General features: G+C 51.0%; 1 protein-coding gene across 1 annotated transcript in view; it reads right to left on the bottom strand.

The window, feature by feature from the left end:
- Positions 1-11349, bottom strand: part of LOC133139351 (polyhomeotic-like protein 2) — a 57974-nt gene extending 46625 nt beyond the window's left edge. The window contains exon 1 of the mRNA XM_061258820.1: positions 11243-11349. The gene's annotated coding sequence lies outside the window, so the exon portion shown is untranslated. The remainder of the gene's footprint in view (positions 1-11242) is intronic.
- Positions 11350-17677: the final 6328 nt, after the last annotated feature.

The following is a 17677-nucleotide window of genomic DNA, read 5'->3' as shown; positions in this document are numbered from 1 at the left end:
TACACACTGTAAAGCTATGGTTTCATAGACAACAATTGGTCATAATGAATGTTACAGTACAGATGGGTGTTTTATTTTTTAATAGTTCTAAAAAATCCCCCCTTCTTTAAGATTGACAGTGGTGCACAAACTATTGCGTACCTGAAGTACTTTAAAGTTTATCTGCTATAATTCAAGAACGCTTAAGTAGGAACAGCTGCTGCTGCAGGGGAAAAAATGGCGCAAAAGTAAATGGATGCTTGTGGCTTTCTGTAACTAAATTAAAATGTAAATTCGGCTCATCGCTGAACTGTGTGTCGCACAGCCATGTCTGAGAATGGCATGAAACTGGCGGTGATGACGCCCCTTTCTAACAAACCGCTGCAGCGCTGTAAAGTGGAGAGAATCGGAGAATCGGCGAGCTCTCCGTCTGTTACTGAGGGGGTCTGGCGGTGACCGTCATATCTGCGGAGCGAGGTTTTTAGCTCATTTATGAAATCCAAATTCTTGTGGGAGCCACAGACTGCTCCGCGATTCGGGATCTTTAATAAGGGAAAATCACTGAATTTAATGAGAGCCCAATGGAGCCCCAGTGGGTGATTCTGGAAATTTCCATTTATAAAGCCTTCTCTGTGCGAGCTATTTTTGGAAATCCCTTTTTTTGATTAAAGTGCAGTTTGAGTTACTGGCTGCGTTTTGAAGCCTCTGAATTCAGTGCGTTCTATATTTGGTGGATTTCTCCGGATGGTGTGAGAGACTAAACCGAGCAAAGAGGACAGCAGACCTACAGACCAACAGCTACAATACTGTGGATTCGGGATGACCAGAAAGGGCTGTTGTTCCAACCCAGCAGTTACTGATTCTACTGATCAATGTGCTTAGCAAAGACCCTATTGATTGATAATCAGGTGCGTAACTGCTCAGTTGGAACAAAAGCTTGCACCCACCCCGGCCCTTTCTGCATTGAGCAGAATTGCGCAGAGGCAGCACAATGATGGGAGCAATAGTCCTGTATTGACGAGCACTGTCTTTTCATCAAGCCTTGCTGACCCTGTGTCAACATGGTCAACACAGTCTGTTTCCTTTTGGGGGTCTGCAGAGAGGCACACTCATGTAGAATGCCCTACACTAACGACATTTACAGGCACAGAGATCTGTGGACAGGTGCAGGTTGATGGCCGAGCTCGAAGACCCCTTTCTCCTGTAACACTCCTTTGCTTTGAAGTCATCGTTTTTAAACATGGCTTTGTGACTGAAAATATCGGCGGTATCATGGCGCAAGTGCGGACACGGTTAGGAACAGCAATCAGTCTCTTGTCTGCGAACTCGCACGAGACACGACTGCTGTTCTACAAAGTAAAAGGCGTCTGCAATTAGCTTCAGCGTGGGAGGTGCATCATGGGACAGCCCCACCCCCTCCTCTGGTCCCTGTGCACATCTGAGTACAGGAATGAGGGCTCGTGTTGTCATGGTAAATTGAGTGTGACTGTGAGTGCTGACTTTGTTTGCACTGTACAGAGAGGTAGGGACTGTGCAGAGAGGTAGGGCCTGTGCAGAGAGGTACTTGGAAAGGTTTCCAAGATGATAAAGATCATCTTGGATAAAGGCTTCCATAATGATCTTTATCATCTTGGATAAAGGCTTCCATAATGATCTTTATCATCTTGGATAAAGGCTTCCATAATGATCTTTACCGTCTTGGGTAAAGGCCTCCATGATGTGCAATAACATTGGTCATATCAATCATTGTCTGGAGCATTAATGAAGACCCCCCCTCCCCCAGGTCCTGCTGTCTGCCTGTTTCTCCTCTGGGTGAGGCTGTCAGGCTTTTCCCTGGGTAGTGACTCAAGGCAGATGTCTCATGAGGCAGTGACTCTCACTGGATTTGTTTTTTCCCCCTCCATTCTCCATTCTCTGTTAGTTCCCAGGACACCAGCAGTTTCTGAGAGGCTCAAACCCCCCAAAAATCATTCCACATTTCTTCCTCGTTCTGATGTTTTGGTCTGAACAACAACTGAACCTCTTTACCATGTCTGCATGCTTTTATGCATTGGGGTTGCAGCCACATGATTGGCTGAAAAGATATTTGCATTAACACGCTGGTGTTCAGGTCTACTTCGAGCGACCACTTTATCATGTAACAATATTCTTTGGTGTTGCATGAATTCTGATACCCGAAATACAGATATAAGTCGAACTGTGAAAGCCAGTGGAGGCCTTGTGAAGGCACGCCGTCTCATGCACTCTCACATTTAATAGGTCAACAATCAAAAGCCTTGAAACGGAGGCATATTTCCACCCCAGCAGAACAAAGATAGGCTACTTATCGTCCTGATTGGGGCTCGAAGCAGCCGTCTGAACCAGACGGACTGGCTGTGTGTAATAAATACATCTCTGTGGTCTGCAGGCAGATATGGTATTGATTGGAGGCGGTGGAGCACAGAAGCCATTGATTGCGATCTGCTCATTAGTATGTAAATTAGCTGCGTTTTGCGGTAGAAAAGGGGGTCAGAAAGGAAGGAGATGGGGGGGGGGGGGGTTCTAATGAGTGAGGCTATGAAGCAGGAGATTTAGTCCTGTGCTCTCGCACACACACTCACACACACACTCACACACACACTCACACACTCTCACACACACACTCAAACACACACTCTCACACACACACTCAAACACACACTCTCACACACATACTCAAACACACACTCTCATACGCACGCACATGCACCAACATGCACACGCACATGCACCAACATGCACACACACTCACACACACACTCAAACACACACTCACACGCGCATGCACCAACATGCACACACACTCAAACACACACTCTCGCACACACACTCACACACACACTCTCAGACGCATGCACATGCACCAACATGCACACACACACACACACACACACACCAACACGCACACACACACACTCAAACACACACTCTCACACACACACTCAAACACACACTCTCACACACACACTCAAACACACACTCTCACACACACACTCAAATACACACTCTCACACGCACACTCAAACACACACACTCACACACACTCAAACACACACTCACACGCGCATGCACCAACATGCACACACACTCAAACACACACTCTCACACACACACTCTCTCTCACACACTCTCGCACACACACTCTCATACACACACTCTCACACACACACTCAAACACACACTCTCACACACACACTCTCTCTCACACACTCTCGCACACACACTCTCATACACACACTCTCACACACACACTCAAACACACACTCTCACACGCACGCACATGCACCAACATGCACACACACTCAAACACACACTCTCGCGCACACACACTCAAACATGCAGGTACACACATGCATACACACCCACACACCCACACACACACACACACATGCAGGTACACACACGCTTGCCAACATGCTCACACACACACACACACACACACACACACACACACACACACCTGATCTGTTCAAATCCACTGTTGAAAAGCCTTTAAAAGAAGGCGCACTGGGCAGTTATGATTTATAACTGGGTGCACGTCCTCCTCTTCCTCTCGTGTCAGAAAGACTCCTCTAGAACCTTCCCATCACCCCCAACATGACTCCTCTAGAACCTTCCCATCACCCCCAACATGACTCCTCTAGAACCTTCCCATCACCCCCAACATGCCAACATCTTCCTGATCTCTCTGAACAGTCTTGTCTAATTACTGATGACATACCCCTCCCCTCCATATATGTTAATTGTTATGTTATGAGCGTTGTGCAGTATTGGAACATGCCATCTCGCAGCCCGGGGAAGCAGTCCAGGGACGTGGGAGCTGATCTTGGGTTGGGTTTCCCGCTGGCCTGTGGCTGTGGCTGGTGCACCCTGCAGCTGAAGGGGCTCAACCTGAAGCACTCAGAGAAATGAGCGGCTGTGGGGAAGGAGTGTGTGTGGAAATGTAATCTGTGTGAAAGGACAGATCAGATACGAGTGGAGTACAGTCTGTGCTCTGTAGGTCCTGTTTGATCAGATATGCGTCTGTCTCTCTGCGTAACGCACCGACCCTGCCCAGATCTGGGGTGCTGTGGGGTCATGTGCAGATTCTGGGATTTTGGGGGTGCTGTGGGGCGGGGGGGGGGGGGGCAGATTTGGGGTGCTGCAGAGGGTGGTGCAGATCTCTTGGCTCTAATGGACTGCTCTCTCACAGCTGAGTGCTTCTGCACAATGAGACTCTCACACAGACGCTTGTTTAAAGGGGGGGGGCCGTGTGCTCTCACTCCCCCCTCACTCCCGCCGTGATGCCTGACCACACGCGCCCCCGCGGGGCTAACGTTACTGAACACAGAGGAGAGGACACGCCCCAACGCCCCCGGGGGGCTAACGTTACTGAACACAGAGGAGAGGACACGCCCCCGGGGGGCTAACGTTACTGAACACAGAGGAGAGGACACGCCCCCGGGGGGCTAACGTTACTGAACACAGAGGAGAGGACACGCCCCCGCGGGGCTAACGTTACTGAACACAGAGGAGAGGACACGCCCCCGGGGGGCTAACGTTACTGAACACAGAGGAGAGGACACACCCCCGCAGGGCTAACGTTACTGAACACAGAGGAGAGGACACGCCCCCGCAGGGCTAACGTTACTGAACACAGAGGAGAGGACACGCCCCCGCAGGGCTAACGTTACTGAACACAGAGGAGAGGACACACACCCATGCCCCCGGGGGGCTAACGTTACTGAACACAGAGGAGAGGACACGCCCCCGGGGGGCTAACGTTACTGAACACAGAGGAGAGGACACGCCCCCGCAGGGCTAACGTTACTGAACACAGAGGAGAGGACACACCCCCGGGGGGCTAACGTTACTGAACACAGAGGAGAGGACACGCCCCCGCGGGGCTAACGTTACTGAACACAGAGGAGAGGACACGCCCCCGCGGGGCTAACGTTACTGAACACAGAGGAGAGGACACGCCCCCGCAGGGCTAACGTTACTGAACACAGAGGAGAGGACATGCCCCCGGGGGGCTAACGTTACTGAACACAGAGGAGAGGACACGCCCCCGGGGGGCTAACGTTACTGAACACAGAGGAGAGGACACGCCCCCGGGGGGCTAACGTTACTGAACACAGAGGAGAGGACACGCCCCCGCAGGGCTAACGTTACTGAACACAGAGGAGAGGACACGCCCCCGGGGGGCTAACGTTACTGAACACAGAGGAGAGGACACGCCCCCGGGGGGCTAACGTTACTGAACACAGAGGAGAGGACACGCCCCCGCAGGGCTAACGTTACTGAACACAGAGGAGAGGACACGCCCCCGGGGGGCTAACGTTACTGAACACAGAGGAGAGGACACGCCCCCGGGGGGCTAACGTTACTGAACACAGAGGAGAGGACACGCCCCCGGGGGGCTAACGTTACTGAACACAGAGGAGAGGACACGCCCCCGCGGGGCTAACGTTACTGAACACAGAGGAGAGGACACGCCCCCGGGGGGCTAACGTTACTGAACACAGAGGAGAGGACACGCCCCCGGGGGGCTAACGTTACTGAACACAGAGGAGAGGACACACACACGCCCCCGGGGGGCTAACGTTACTGAACACAGAGGAGAGGACACGCCCCCGGGGGGCTAACGTTACTGAACACAGAGGAGAGGACACACACCGACGCTCCCCCCACCACTCCACCTGTCTGCTCACCCGTGTCCACTCTGACTCTGCCATGCATGTATGTATGGGTGTGTGTGGGTGTGTGAGTGTGTGTGTGTGTGTGTGTCTGTGTGTGTGTATGTTTGTGTGTGTATATATGGGTGTGTGTGCGTGCGTGCGTGCTTGTGTGTATGTATGTGTGTGTGTGCGTGTGTGTCTGTGTGTGTGTATGTTTGTGTGTGTATATATGGGTGTGTGTGCGTGCGTGCGTGCTTGTGTGTATGTATGTGTGTGTGTGCGTGTGTGTATGTTTGTGTGTGTGTATGTATGGGTGTGTGTACGTGTGTGTATGTTAGTGTGTGTGTATGTTTGTGCGTGTGTATGTATGGGTGTGTGTGCGTGTGTGTATGTTTGTGTGTGTGTATGTATGGGTGTGTGTGCCTGTGTGTATGTTTGTGTGTGTGTATGTATGGGTGTGTGTCTACGTGTGTGTATGTTTGTGTGTGTGTGTATGTATGGGTGTGTGTATGTTTGTGTGTGTGTATGTATGGGTGTGTGTGCGTGTGTGTATGTTTGTGCGTGTGTATGTATGGGTGTGTGTGCGTGTGTGTATGTTTGTGTGTGTGTATGTATGGGTGTGTGTGCCTGTGTGTATGTGTGTGTGTGTGTGTGTATATGTATCTATGTATGTATGTATGTGTCTGTGTGTGTATTCCAAGGTTTACCCCAGTAGCAAACCTTGGATTGAGTAAAACTGTCTCATCTCATTGGCATTCTTTTCGTCTTAGATTAATAAGATTCTGATTGATAAGATTCTGATTAAGAGTATTTTTTGTTTTTGTGCATCGTACAGGGTAGTGACGGCGTGTAAATCAGTGGAGATCAGAGGAGTGGGCGGGGGGGCGGGGGGGTGCACAGCTGCGGGGGGGGGGGGGGGATTTACAGGACGGTATGTGTGATGAGGGTTATTAATAGACCTGCTCAGACCCCATCGCTGCCAACTGTGACCTGACAGGGCCTCACTGCCCTCCAGCGCCCCCTACAGAGGGAGTCTGAAATAACTCATTTCACCGTGGTAATTAAAGATCCCACAGCACAGTGTCTGACTCTAACTCTAACGTTAACGATGTATGCGTGCGTGTGTGTGTGTGTGTGTGCGTATGTCTGTGTGTGTGCATGTGCGTGTGTGTGTGTGCGTGTGTGTGTGTGTGCATGCGTGTGTGTGTGTGTGTGTGTGTGCGTATGTCTGTCTGTGTCTGTGCGTGTGCGTGCGTGTGTGTGTGTGTGTGTGTGTGCGTATGTCTGTCTGTCTGTGTGCGTGCGTGCTTGCGTGTGTGTGTGTGTGTGTGCGTGTGTACGTGCGTGCGTGCGTGCGTGCGTGTGCAGTTAGTTTAAGAAGAGGAGGACTCTCTCGGTTGTCTGGTCAGGCAGCAGTGGAGGGGTCAGACCCCCACTCTAACCCCCCAGGGTGGGGCTGTGAGGATTTGGGATGGTGGGATGGGGGGGTATATTATACAAATGAGGCACTAATTTGGGATTAGAGGGGCAACACAAAGCACAATAACACGCCTCCCCACTCCTTAATCTGCACAGGGGTCATACTGCTGTCAGGAGGGCTCTTATCGCACTGGAGCCTCCTGTCAGCCTCCCAAACTTATTTAACCTGGCTGCAGTGGCTCTGCTCACGGAGGCACAAGCACAACCCCCCACTTCAGCTTCACGTTACCCATAATGCCTCAGGAGCTGCCCGCACTCAGCCTGGTTTAAATGACACCGGGCTCCTTCCAATCCCCGACTCTTCTGCTCTTTTTCTCTTTCTTTCCTCCTGCACTTACCCCAAGCTCCACCCATCAGGAGAGCCTGATCGATAGATCGATAGCAGACCTTGATCGATAGTTAGCTCTGTGGCTGACTGCATAGTAAGTTGGTTTGAATGGGGTCCATCCAATCCACCCCACTGACTGCACAGTTCCTGTCATTACCGGGGGCGTTTGTCGTGGTGTTGGGCACATTATCGAACAGGTTTTTCAGGTTTCCAGTCCGAACGGCCTGGTCAGCGACGGCCCTTTCTGATCCAGAACAGAAGCACATTTCAAATCCGCTGCGCAGGCCCGATGAAAAGCAGCTGTGGAAATGTCAGGATGCAAATGAAATGAGAAATGTTGAATAATATATGAGCGAGCCGGCGCGGTGTGAGCCGTGATCGGCGTGACTGACGCAGCCTTCATCCCCGAATGACAACAGCGCGGCAACGTGACCAGCTGTTGACTCCAGTCAGTTTATCTCCCGAAGACGCTTCACTGTAAACACTGTCCCGCGTCTCAGAGGTCTTGTTGACTGCATTAACCCGCACGTCTGTCAGACACACGTTCTGCGGACGATGTGTGCGTACTCCGGTTTCAGTCACCGGTAACCCTTGGCTTCAAATTCAAATTCATCTGTTTTTTTTTGTTTTTTTTCATGCATCGCACCATCGCAGTGCCACAGTCTTTCAGGAAATTCACCACAAAAATGAATAAATAATTGAATCTCAGCAAGTATTTCTGTCTTGCATTCAAACTTTAAATATTATTTCTATTGCTACTTTTTTGCAAAATAAGACTTTTACCAATAAGGTGAGACAGCTTTGACTCATCTCATGATTTGTGGTTAAGGTACATAACTGGGACCCGCAAGGTCGGTGGTTCGATCCCTGGAGTAGCCACAATAAGATCTGCACAGCCGTTGGGCCCTTGAGCAAGGCCCTTAACCCTGCATTGCTCCAGGGGAGGATTGTCTCCTGCTTAGTCTAATCAACTGTATGTAGCTCTGGATAAGAGTGTCTGCCAAATGCCTGTAATATAATATAATATATCAAATAAGCTAATATTCTCCTCTTGAGAGAGAAGAAAAAAGATTTTGTCTCATTACAAGATTAAAACACTTAAATCAGACGTGTTTGCAGTGTAATGCTAAATGCTGTGTTATATTTGGGCAGACTTGAGCAGGTGATTACAGGCGTTTGCTTGCAGGAAATGGTGCTAATTTTGTGGGCGAACTCTGACCTGCCCCCCCCCCCCCTATTGGATGACCTATTGGATCACATTGGGAGGGGGGCAGGGGGAGGGAGTGAATGATTCTAGACCTGACCCCCAGGGATGGGACAGGGCCAGACACTTGCCCCCTTTGGGCCTCCTGTCGGCAAATGCAGAAAAACAGCAAGTTGCACTTAAAAATGGAAGACAGAGGCGGAGAAACGTGTGCTAAAGCAAGTGGATACAGCCCCAGGGAAAGAGAAAGCAAGACGTCCAAACCCTCACTGCAAGACCCCCGGAACGTCACTGCAAAACCCTCACTGCAAGACCCCCGGAACGTCACTGCAAAACCCTCACTGCAAGACCCCTGAAACGTCACTGCAAAACCTCCAAACTCTCACTGCACAACCCCCGAAAAACCCTCACTGCAAGACCCCCAAACCCTCACTGCAAAACCCCCAGAAAACTCTCACTGCAAGACCCCCGAAAAGTCACTGCAAAACCCTCACTGCAAAACCCCCGAAACGTCACTGCAAAACCCTCACTGCAAAACCCCCGAAACGTCACTGCAAAACCCTCACTGCAAAACCCCCGAAACGTCACCGCAAGACCCCTGAAACCCTCACTGCAAACACAGCCTGCCGAGAGCCCATTGTTTCGGACGCTGAGAATGCAATGTGAATGTGTAAACACAGAGCCTGCGCGTGGCTGGAGAACTCTCTGGAAGGAGCAGCTGTTTATTCTGGAGCCAAACGCAGGAATGTGCCGCTCTGGGCACCGGTGCTGAAGGTGTGAACAGAAGCCTGGGCCCGGTGCATTGTGGGACATGCTGAAATGTTGGCGAGTTGCACCTGGTGGGAAACGGCTGGACTGCGTTCATTATTCAGCTTTAATTCAGAGCGCTTTACAATTGATGCCAAATTGTGATGCTTACAATTTGAGCATTTGTGTGAGTTAACATCTATGTATAACTGGGGTTCTACAGTTCTTGGAGCATTTGCGCCTGCGTATTGATGTCTGCTGACTGGAAAAATAACTGAAGAGCACATCTAATTACTGTTCCCCCAGGGGTGCAGCTCCCTGCTTCTGCACGGTGCATTAACCACACGACCCGCTCATCAAGAGCAATGAGCCCCCAAAGATGCTGACCCTGTGGACCCCTGTCCTGAACCCACCCTGAACTCCCATCCTGAACCCACCCTGAACCCACCCTGAACCCATCCTGAACCCATCCTGAACTCCCATCCTGAACCCACCCTGAACTCCCATCCTGAACCCATCCTGAACCCACCCTGAACCCCATTCTGAACCCACCCTGAACTCCCATCCTGAACCCATCCTGAACCCACCCTGAACCCCATTCTGAACCCACCCTGAACTCCCACCCTGAACCCACCCTGAACCCACCCTGAACCCATCCTGAACTCCCATCCTGAACCCACCCTGAACCCACCCTGAACTCCCATCCTGAACCCCATCCTGAACCCATCCTGAACCCACCCTGAACCCCATCCTGAACCCACCCTGAACCCCATCCTGAACCCACCCTGAACTCCCATCCTGAACCCCATCCTGAACCCCACCCTGAACCCCATTCTGAACCCATCCTGAACCCCAATCATGAACCCCATCCTGACACACTCTGAACCCCATCCTGACACACTCTGAACCCCATCCTGACACACTCTGAACCCCATCCTGACACACTCTGAACCCCATCCTGACACACTCTGAACCCCATCCTGACACACTCTGAACCCCATCCTGACACACTCTGAACCCCATCCTGACACACTCTGAACCCCATCCTGACACACTCTGAACCCCATCCTGACACACTATGTACCCCATCCTGACACACTATGTACCCCATCCTGACACACTATGTACCCCATCCTGACACACTATGTACCCCATCGAGACACACTCTGAACCCTATCGTGACACATTCTGAATCCTGTCGTGACACAGTTTGAACCACATCGTGACATAGTCTGTACCGTCGTGACGCGCTCTCAACCCCTGTCGCGACACAGTCTGTTCCCCTGTCGCGACACGCTGAACCCCGTCCTGACTCTGACCCCCTGTTACCCTGTCTCACCGGAGCTCTGTCTCCACGCTGTGAGCCCCACTCGCACGCACACACCCAACGTCACCAACGAACAGCGTCAGCCGAACGGAGTCACGGCGTCACAGACGCGTGCGGTTCCAGGCCTGCGAGCGAGCTGATTGGTGCAGACGGCGGGCCTGGGCAGTCGGAGTAAAGGGCCGTGTGCTTTGTTTATGAATGAGAGGAATCCGCTCTGCCAGTTCCACATGGCCGCTCGGGGCCAGGGCAGAGCGGAGCCTCGTATTCCGCCGGGGAGCCACTCAACACGCCGCGCTACAAAGGCTCCGGCCGAGAGCTCGTTCATTCCGCACCGGCAGACCCTGCTCGCGGGGAATCTGGAGTACAGTCACGGCAGCAGCAAGCCCACACAGCGCCCGAAACGCACACGCACGCGCGCGCACACACACACACACACGTGCGCAGACGCGCACCGCGCACCGTTTTCCCCAGAAATGAAAAGCGGCAGCCCGCTCCCTTACCGTGCGCGCGCGGGCCTTGTCCTCCTGCGGTCTCAGAGCGCCGAGCGTGTCCGGCTATCCCACACCATTCCTGCCTCCCGTTCGGTGCCGCCGTCTCGGAATAGAGCAGGAGCGGAGAGGAGGAGCCGGGGAGGAGGAGGGGAGGGAGGGAGGGAGGGAGGGAGAGAGAGGGAGAGAAATCCTCACACAAATTAGCATTCCAAAAGGGAGCACGTGACCCGCCCGCAGCCAATCGGCTGTCTCGCTGCGCGTGTGGAACTCCCCCTTCCCCCTGCAGTAGCTCCCCCCCCCTCCTCTTGTTCTCCTATAGAATGGCCTTGTCGGGTCACTCGTACAGAAGGCCTATTGCTGTCTCCATGGCAACGCAGAGGGATTTAACCCTTTCTGGGTATTTTATGGCAGCCCGCCGGCCCTCCCCGGGGGGAGGGCGCCGAACCCCCCCCTTCTGGGAGTATTTAAAACATTCCGCTTTGATCTCGTCGGAATAAACGGATCAAAGCTTGAATGTTTGCAACAATAACTGAGGTAAATACACGCACTCGTGCTGAAATACGTATGAGCGCTTGCGGAACAAACCGACTTAATTAATTAATGAATTAAATAAAATCAGCGCATTGGTGAAAAAGGGCTGGGCGGTCGGTGCTGGTTTGGTTTGGTTTATTTTGGTAAGTGGTTTCTGGGGTGTGGATACAGACAGCAGAGCTCTGGGACTTCACTCAGCTCACCACTCCGTGCACCTCTCACATCCTCAGGGTCCCCAAAAACCAGCCCGTCCTTATCCTCTGCCCCCAGACCGGTCTCACCTGACAGCTGGCCCTTTGCAGTTACCATTTACAACGAAGCTGCTTACAGTTTAATAATGTCTGACAACTCTCATGTACTTCTCCTCAAATATATACAGATGAAAACCTGCATTAACTATTCTCCAAAAATTAAGTCGGTGTATTCTAATAATAGAGAGGACTACGAGACAGAAATAATTTCTTTAGTGGAGTCCTGCTGCAGTTTACATGTATTCAATGGCTGTGAGTTGAATGTTATGGGTTATACTGGGCGTATTTACAGTATACATTTTTAGAGTCAGCTTGACTACATGAATATAAAAACACTGCTATTTTATTTTATTTTCTGCCAACGCTAAAATTAACATACACCATTGTTCATGAAAGTTCTACAAAAAAATTTAAAGGTAACAATTGGACACCAGCCACAAGTCTCCTGAAATATTTATATTATATGATATTAATTTATATCAACTACAGTATTGTCACAACACAGGAGCAAGGGACGGGCACAGTGTTTACAGCTGAGATGAAAGAGCATAAAATATGCTGCAGTATGAAATATTTATTCATATTTGAGATTTATTTTAAGAGTGGAATGTGGATGTCCGGTCCCAGCTGAGATGAGCTGGATGTGGGGCACATTTGGAGCGTGCTCCAGACAGGGGCAGATGTGGGGCACATTTGGAGCGTGCTCCAGACAGGGGCAGATGCGGGGCACATTTGGAGCGTGCCCCAGACAGGGGCAGATGTGGGGCACATTTGGAGCGTGCTCCAGACAGGGGCAGATGTGGGGCACATTTGGAGCGTGCTCCAGACAGGGGCAGATGTGGGGCACATTTGGAGCGTGCTCCAGACAGGGGCAGATGTGGGGCACATTTGGAGCGTGCCCCAGACAGGGGCAGATGTGGGGCACATTTGGAGCGTGCTCCAGACAGGGGCAGATGCGGGGCACATTTGGAGCGTGCCCCAGACAGGGGCAGATGTGGGGCACATTTGGAGCGTGCTCCAGACAGGGGCAGATGTGGGGCACATTTGGAGCGTGCCCCAGACAGGGGCAGATGTGGGGCACATTTGGAGCGTGCCCCAGACAGGGGCAGATGTGGGGCACATTTGGAGCGTGCTCCAGACAGGGGCAGCTGTGGGGCACATTTGGAGCGTGCTCCAGACAGGGGCAGCACCGCAGGGTAGCAGGTAGAGCAGCACGACTCTGAGGGGGTTGGATTCCCTGCTGGGACACTGTCGTGAATAAAGTAATTGAGTTATTTAAAAGCTGACGCTTTTATCCAAAGTGACTTACAGTTGATTGGAAGAAGCAGGGGACAATGTGGAGCAATGTGTGAGGGCCTTGCTTGAGGGCCCAACAGCTGTCAGATCTTATCATGGCTACGCCGGGGCGTGAACCACCAACCTGCCCCTCGTACTCCCGAGCTCTGCTGATTAGCCTGAGGCTTCAGCACACAACCAGCTGTGTAACTGGAGAGGAAGCCGCTCTGCATAAGAGCCTCTGCTAAATGCTAACGTGCTAAATGTGTAAATGGAGAGGAAGGCGCTCTGCATAAGAGCCTCTGCTAAATGCTAACGTGCTAAATGTGTAAATGGAGAGGAAGGCGCTCTGCATAAGAGCCTCTGCTAAATGCTAACGTGCTAAATGTGTAAATGGAGCGGAAGCCGCTCTGCATAAGAGCCTCTGCTAAATGCTAACGTGCTAAATGTGTAAATGGAGAGGAAGGCGCTCTGCATAAGAGCCTCTGCTAAATGCTAACGTGCTAAATGTGTAAATGGAGCAGAAGCCGCTCTGCGTAAGAGCCTCTGCTAAATGCTAACGTGCTAAATGTGTAAATTACATTACATTACATTATTGGCATTTGGCAGACGCTCTTATCCAGAGCGACGTACAACAAAGTGCATACCCATAACCAGGGATAAGTTCGCTGAAAGACCCTAGAGGTAAGTACAATTTCAACTGCTACCTGTACAACAAAGATAAGGACAAGGGCCATTTTTTTTTTTTTTTTTTGAACAAACAAACAAAGAGCAAAAGTCACCAAAGTTAACTATCCAAACACTGCTTACCTAGCCAACTAAAATGGAGAGGAAGGCGCTCTGCATAAGAGCCTCTGCTAAATGCTGACACGCTAAATGTGTCAGTGTGAGAGACCTGGGATTTACCCGCGCCTCCCCGGCCTAACCCGGGGCCCGGAGGAGCATGTGGTCATGAATAAATATCAGCGCTGAATTACCCCCCCCCCCCTCCCATATGTGAGTGATTAGTGTCTGCTGCTGCAGGTAATGAAAGAGTCTGCGGAGATGAAATTGAGTTCTGCAGCATTAGCGAGAGGAAAAGGTCTGCCCGGCGACAGCGCATAATTGGCTGTGTCTCGCAGGTGTGTTTCCCCGGTAATGAGATAATTAAAGAGGTCACAGAGTGGCGGGGTGGGGTGGGGTGGGGCGGGGGTGAGGGGTGGGGCGGGGTGGGGGGTGTCAGCGGCACTCTTTTCGGCTGGATAATGGGTTCCTCGTGCGCCTCGTGTCGGAGGTGGGACAAAGGTAGTAATAATGTGAGGTGGGGTTCCTCACATTACTTGGGGGGGGGGGGGGTTGAATGGTGGAGTTTTAAATTAGCGGTTAATGGTGCTGTGTTTAAACACGGACGTGTCTGCCTCTCCCGTATGTTTGCTGTGCCGTGTGTTTGCTGTGCCGTGTGTTTGCTGTGCCGTGTGTTTGCTGTGCCGTGTGTTTGCTGTGCTGTGTGTTCGTTAGCGCTGCGCTAACCGCTAACGATTCCGCAGAGCGCCAACGAGCCACTCTCACCCCACCGCCGTTCACGAGTCGCTCTCACTGAAAAATACCAAGAAATAAGTATTTTAGTCTGATATTTTGACATTCATTTCTATTGCCTTTTTATAAGACAAAACTAGTGCCAATGAGGTGAGAGAGTTTGGCTGATTTCAAGATTCGCCAGTGGGCTATGAAAATTTCACACATGAAGCAAACGATACCATAAAACAAGCTAAGGGCGGCCTGTAGCGTAGTGGTTAAGCTAAATGACTGGGACAGGCAAGGTCGGTGGTTCTAATCCCGGTGTAGCCACAATAAGATCCGCACAGCCGTTGTGCCCTTGAGCAAGGCCCATAACCCTGCATTGCTCCAGGGGAGGACTGTCTCCTGCTTAGTCTAATCAACTGTACGTTGGTTTGGATAAGAGCGTCTGCCAATAATGTAATGTAATGTAATAGTTCCTGCTTGAGAGGAAAACATTTGACAATAATCTCATAACAAGATAAAAACACTTAAGACAGACTTCCCTGGTCACACAGACATGAGTGGGAGGAACACGCTTGGTGTGCGGCTGGACGGACTCACAGCGCATCCCTCACGGTGTGTATCGTGGTTCTTGATCGGAAAGACATCTTAGATATGTGCTTTATTGCTGCTGCATATGGGAATTGTGCCTCCCCGGCTGTGGCTGTGACCCGTAACGTGGGCTGAAGGCTGACGCACTGATGCTCCCCTGCGCTGTGAAACGCCGTGAGTAAGAGTGCTGATTAATCTGATGTGATATAACCTCAGGTCAAAGGTCAAAGGTCTCCAGGGGGGATGTTATCAGCATGGGTCAGCATGGTGGTCAGAGAACTGGGTGTGTGACTATGCGGTTGCGTGTTTGGGGTTATTTCTTCATTTAACCAAACTTTAACCAGGCCCCAGTCTCATTTACAGTAACGGCCTGGTCAAGAGGTTGAGCCCAAGCAGAGTGGGATCATTTAGACCCAGCAGAGAGGTGATTTAACCCAGCAGAGAGGTGATTTAACCCAGCAGAGAGGTTATTTAGACCCAGCAGAGAGGTGATTTAACCCAGCAGAGAGGTGATTTAACCCAGCAGAGAGGTGATTTAACCCAGCAGAGAGGTTATTTAGATCCAGCAGAGAGGTGATTTAACCCAGCAGAGAGGTGATTTAACCCAGCAGAGAGGTTATTTAGACCCAGCAGAGAGGTGATTTAACCCAGCAGAGAGGTCATTTAACCCAGTAGAGAGGTGATTTAACCCAGCAGAGAGGTCATTTAACCCAGCGCTTCCCCACCAGGGTGAGAGGGTGGTCTGGGCTGCCCAGTGGCATTACTGCTGGGCACTCTGATGATGTCATTAAGGCCTTAAGTGTTGATTCCCAGGTGAGATGCTGCTGTTGTTCTGAACCTGAATCACATCACCTCAACACCCAGCGGTGTAAACGCACTGTGCTTTTATACCACTTGAGCTACTTAAGCTGGATCACAGAGTTTCTTAATCTGGACACAGAGACACTACAATGTTAGTTCAAAGAGTTATGGACACCGTGCAAACCTGACCCGGTAATGGTGCATCATGGGTACAAGATAGGACGGCCTGTAGCGTAGTGGTTAAGTTACATGACTGGGACCCGCAAGGTCGCTGGTTCGATCCCCGGTGTTGCCACAATAAGATCCGCACAGCCGTTGGGCCCTTGAGCAAGGCCCTTAACCCTGCATTGCTCCAGGGGAGGACTGTCTCCTGCTTAGTCTAATCAACTGTATGTCGCTCTGGATAAGAGTGTCTGCCAAATGCCAATAATGTAATATAAATCTCCAGTGCGGTGTAAATAAATAAATATCCCAAATGTATCAGCCCTGCCCTGCAAGGCCTATGTGAAGTTTCCAGTGATGGACAGAAGGACTCCTGATTGAGTTATATTGGGAAATGCACTAGGGCCATAATTCACACCAATCACCAGTGTTTTATAGGATGGATGCTAATGGCTATAGTGCTGTTTACGGTGTTCATTATCGGAAGCAAAGGATGCTGGGATGTGGAGACGGGTCAGGACTGTTTGGTTCCTGACCAGGTGGGAGTCAGAGGTGTTCTTTAGACCTGTGGCTTGACCCCTGGTTCCTGGGGCAGTATTTATAACTTCCTGTTTCTGCACATCTGTGTTAACAAAATTCTGGAGCACAATCCAGCCCCTCTGATAGGAAACCACTTACCCCCCCCCCCCCCCCCCCCCGAGGGTCCCAGGGCACTCTAGGCCTGAGACCTGCTCGTTAAGGAGCAGGATAATTATCCTGGTGGTGTTGTTCGCTTCAGGGAACGCAAGCAGAGAAGCCCAAAGTTAACAGGCCTATTCTGCTGCTCACCCGTACCAACATTTTACCCCGTAAAAAAAAAAAAAACAACACTTCAACTTGGATGGAAGAAATGATGTGAACTCAAGCACTGACCACTGACCAGTTGAGCTGCATCATTACATTACATTACAAGGCATTCAGCAGACGCTCTTATCCCGAGCGACGTACAACGCATCAGGAGAGTAACAGCAGGATTTGTGCAGATTTGAGCAGAAACATCATTATTTCAGAGCACGCCAAATTAATAACGGTGTCCGTTCTTTTAATTAATTCTGCTCGCTTGCTTTGCAGAAATAATTACTATTACCAGCGCATTAGACGTGTCTTCTCAAAAATCATGATTATTGTTTTCATATCGCATCAATGTCTTTTGTTACCATCGGCAACATTGGAAACGCAAGCTGAACATGCGCGATTGCCCCTGGAAACCGCATACATTCCATCCCCTGTTGCTAGGAGAATATTTGTGAAACAGTGATAGTCTAGTCTGCGGGAGGTCTTACCTGCGGAGGCC

This window comes from Conger conger, chromosome 10, assembly GCF_963514075.1.
Source record: "Conger conger chromosome 10, fConCon1.1, whole genome shotgun sequence".
NCBI classification, from domain to species: Eukaryota; Metazoa; Chordata; class Actinopteri; order Anguilliformes; family Congridae; genus Conger; species Conger conger.
The sequence above is the reverse complement of the archived record's forward strand: the minus strand, read 5'-3'. Positions and strand labels throughout refer to the sequence as shown.